Source organism: Limulus polyphemus, unplaced genomic scaffold (assembly GCF_000517525.1).
Source record: "Limulus polyphemus unplaced genomic scaffold, Limulus_polyphemus-2.1.2 Scaffold6294, whole genome shotgun sequence".
Taxonomy (NCBI): Eukaryota; Metazoa; Arthropoda; class Merostomata; order Xiphosura; family Limulidae; genus Limulus; species Limulus polyphemus.
Genome location: NW_013671904.1, coordinates 31,669 through 35,927, shown reverse-complemented (window position 1 = coordinate 35,927; position 4,259 = coordinate 31,669). Strand labels below are relative to the sequence as shown.

General features: G+C 31.5%; 1 protein-coding gene across 1 annotated transcript in view; it reads left to right on the top strand.

The window, feature by feature from the left end:
• Nucleotides 1-3,128, top strand: part of LOC106473581 (leucine-rich repeat extensin-like protein 2) — a 14,702-nt gene extending 11,574 nt beyond the window's left edge. Inside the window, exon 6 of the mRNA XM_013934265.2 lies at nt 2,800-3,128. The gene's annotated coding sequence lies outside the window, so the exon portion shown is untranslated. The remainder of the gene's footprint in view (nt 1-2,799) is intronic.
• Nucleotides 3,129-4,259: the final 1,131 nt, after the last annotated feature.

Here is a 4,259-nt window from a genome sequence, read left to right as displayed (position 1 = left end):
AGTATACAGACAGGGAACCATTCTTCTTTTGTACAGTAGGAAGACAGGGAACACCATTCTTCTTTTATCCAGTAGACAGACAGGGAACCATTCTTCTTTCGTACAGTAGGAAGACAGGGAACCATTCTTCTTTCGTACAGTAGGAAGACAGGGAACACCATTCTTCTTTCATCCAGTAGAAAGACAGGGAACCATTCTTCTTTCACAAATAATCAAGATACTTTGTGAAGTGATGCAGTAAAGCTATTTATTAAGATTTTCATTGAAGTTCCTAATGAAAGCACTCGGTTACTTCTAGTCCTTCCTGTATTTGAAATGTATGTTCTGGTCGGTGCTCATATGTCCACAGAATTAATTCATTCCAAGCCAAACGAGGTAAGGCTTCATACACGTATTTCTGAGTTTCAACTCCTCGATTATATTGTCGACCTTCCATCATATTCGATATTGACCCTTCTGCTACAACACCAACCTGAATGATTGAAAGAAAATTAAAATCGTATGAAAGACTCCCATTCTCAAGATGACAGTGCAAAATTTTGTGTGATTCTCCCAAAGGATCTCGATAGCCTTAGCATATAGATCCTGGTCAAATACAACCAATAATTGATTAATTTGAACTCGAGCTTTTTGTTAAACTGACCTGACGTATCACTTCTTATAATATAATAAAACATCATAATATTTAATATATGGCAATAAAGTATTTTCTATTCTTTTATTTTGTGCTTCAACACACCAAAGAAGATTCTGTATAAACAAGAAAAAATTAAGCCATAAATCTGTCATTCCAAATCGTAGGACCCGATCTTGCCGATCCGGATACAGTAATGTCTTGAAAACCACCGTTTCTTAACATAGCCTATTTATATCAGTTATATAGGTGATGGCCAAAGACCGCAGCCGTGTGAATATACATGATATAGATATATTTAATAAAATGGTAGATGTAAAAGGTCATTGGTGTGATAACATAAACATTATACAATTTGGAGAATGATAGATATGCATTAGTGTGATGATGTCATGAATATGTTCTAATGATATAAAGCCAAGTTTCATATCAATCGAGTTGAATGTAACTATTTTTAGTGCTATATCACAAACTTTTAACACATTATAAAGGGGTATGAAAATTTACTCCAACTTTTAAACATACCACCTCCTGTTTAAATTAGAGAAAGCTGCTGATTTGAGACTGCTACCAGGACAAAATGTATTTATAATATAAGATCTTTGAAATGATACCATTAAACCTTGGTCACCCTTTTCGTACCGATATTTCAAAATTTGGCCTCTGCCTGATGGACTCAACACTAAGGAAGTTGATAAAAAGCTCAGGAATAGCTTGTTCCTTACGATAATGTGAGATTTCTAATTTGCAGTGAAGAAATATTGCAAGGGAATTTTTGAATGGGTTTGGCCGACAGAAGGCTGGGTTAAAATATAGCGCAATTAAATGTTTGATAACTCGGGTACTAAAGAACTAGAAGCAAAGTATAAACTTTTTAGTTCCTCATTCTTCATAGTAGGATCTGTCTTATCTTAATATTTACAAAATGGTGTTGTTAGACTTATGTTATTTTATACAAAGTGGCGCAGTTAGAGTTATGTAAATATTTACAAAATAGCGCTATTAGACTTATGTTAACATTTACAAAGTGTTGCTAGTTAAACTCATGTTAAGATTTACAAAATGGCGCTGTTAGACTTATGTAAATATTTACAAAATAGCGCTATTAGACTTATGTTAACATTTACAAAGTATTGCTAGTTAAACTCATGTTAAGATTTACAAAATGGCGCTGTTAGACTTATGTAAATATTTACAAAATAGCGCTCTTAGTCTTATGATAAGATTTACAAAGTGTTGCTGGTTAGACTCATGTTAAGATTTACAAAATGGCACTGTTAGACTTATGTAAATATTTACAAAACTATACTGTTAGAATTATGTTAACATTTACAAAGTGTTGCTGGTTAGACTCATGTTAAGATTTACAAAATGGCGCTGTTAGACTTATGTAAATATTTACAAAATTATACTGTTAGAATTATGTTAACATTTACAAAGTGTTGCTGGTTAGACTCATGTTAAGATTTACAAAATGGCGCTCTTAATCTTATGATAAGATTTACAAAGTGTTGCTGGTTAGACTCATGTTAAGATTTACAAAATGGAGCTGTTGGACTTAACGTCAAATATATTTTTTTAAATGTCGCTGTTGGATTTACTTTAATTTATGATATGATTAGACTGACCATGAAGATTTACAAAATTATGCTGTTAGACTTACTTTGAATATTTACAAAATGGCGCTATCACACACAAATGGAATAGTTTCAGGAAAACAACTTGTAATCGCGCATTATTTTATTTTAATTACTCTATTATTTTTGAGTTCAGTGTAATAGTCTGTTCTTGTAAAGAATGTGTATTTGACTTTTAAAATTGACATATTACATGACGGACGGTATTTGAATGAAATTAAATAATTTTTAAAGGGTATTACTTAGTTTCTTAGTAAAAATAAACCTGATATTGCTAATTTATCTTTAAAACTGTGAAATATAACTTTCATGACGTTTCTATGAATTAAAATGTTGATAACCATTGGATTTTACTCTCTTTTCCTGTTGTTTTGATCCGTGCAGCAAGTGCTCAATTCCCCCCACATACATCTCTTCTTCCTCACTTACAATTCACTGCTTTTAAGACTTTCAGGTTTCTAGATCATTTATTGTCTTTTCCATCGTTTTTACTTTTCACTGATTCACTATTTTCTACTTTATTAACAGCTACCACTATCTGGAGTGTCCATCATTTCCACAGATGAAGCTCTGATGTAAACAACCACTTGTTTCACGTATTTCTCAGCTTTTCTTTGCTCTTAGAATAGAATGTATAAAAATGTGTACGTCACGTTGTTTAACATTTTAAACGTATTTTGTATATTAATGCTGTGATACTGATTGTTGTTCAATAAAGGATTCTCAGACCTTTCCTGTGACATCTCTCGTTACATCACGTAGGAATACAATATCTAAATACCATATGTTAAAATATAACGGTTGACTAACAAACAGACTAGCTATTGTGACAGCTTCTAAATATTTCTACTTCTGTTTCTGAATATCTTGAATACAACAGGTGGTAAATTCACTTTTTATCAACTGGCCCTCACATTTTCTCGAGTAATTATTATTATTACGTTAAAAATAGAAGGATGTGTAGTAACGGTATATATCAGTAAATTTAAGATAACACTGATTGTTAGTACATTGAAACTGGGACGATATGTAGTAACGGTATATATATCAGTAAATGTAAGATAACAATTGCTGTTACTACATTGAAACTGGGACGATATGTAGTAACGGTATATATAAGTAAATTTAAGATAACAGTTACTGTTACTACATTGAAACTGGGACGATATGTAGTAACGGTATATATCAGTAAATGTAACTACATTGAAACTGGGACGATATGTAGCAGCGGTATATATCAGTAAATGTAAGATAACACTGAATGTTACTATGTTTAAACTGGGACGATATGAAGTAGCTGTATACATCAGTAACTGTAAGATAACATCCACTGTTACTACGGGATGATGGACAGTAACTATATATATATATATCAGTAATATGTAAGATAACATCCCCTGTTACTACGGGATGATGGACAGTAACTATATATATATATACATCAGTAATATGTAAGATAACATCCACTGTTACTACGGGATGATAGACAGTAACTGTATATATCATTAATATGTAATATAACATCCACTGTTACTACAAGATGATAGACAGTAAATATACATATATCAATAATATGTAATATAACATTCACTGTTACTACGGGATGATAGACAGTAACTATATATGTATATATCAAAAAATGTAAGATAACATCCACTGTTACTACGGTATGACAGACAGTAACTGTATATATCAGTAATATACAAGATACCATCCACTGTTACTACGGTATGACAGACAGTAACTATATATATATATATCAGTAACATGTAAGATAACATCCACTGTTACTACGGTAGGACAGACAGTAACTATATATATATATATATATATCAGTAAAATGTAAGATAACATCCACTGTTACTACGGTATGATAGACAGTAACTGTATATATCAGTAACATGTAAGATAACATCCACTGTTACTACGGTAGGACAGACAGTAACTATATATATATATATATATATCTGTAAAATATAAGATAACAT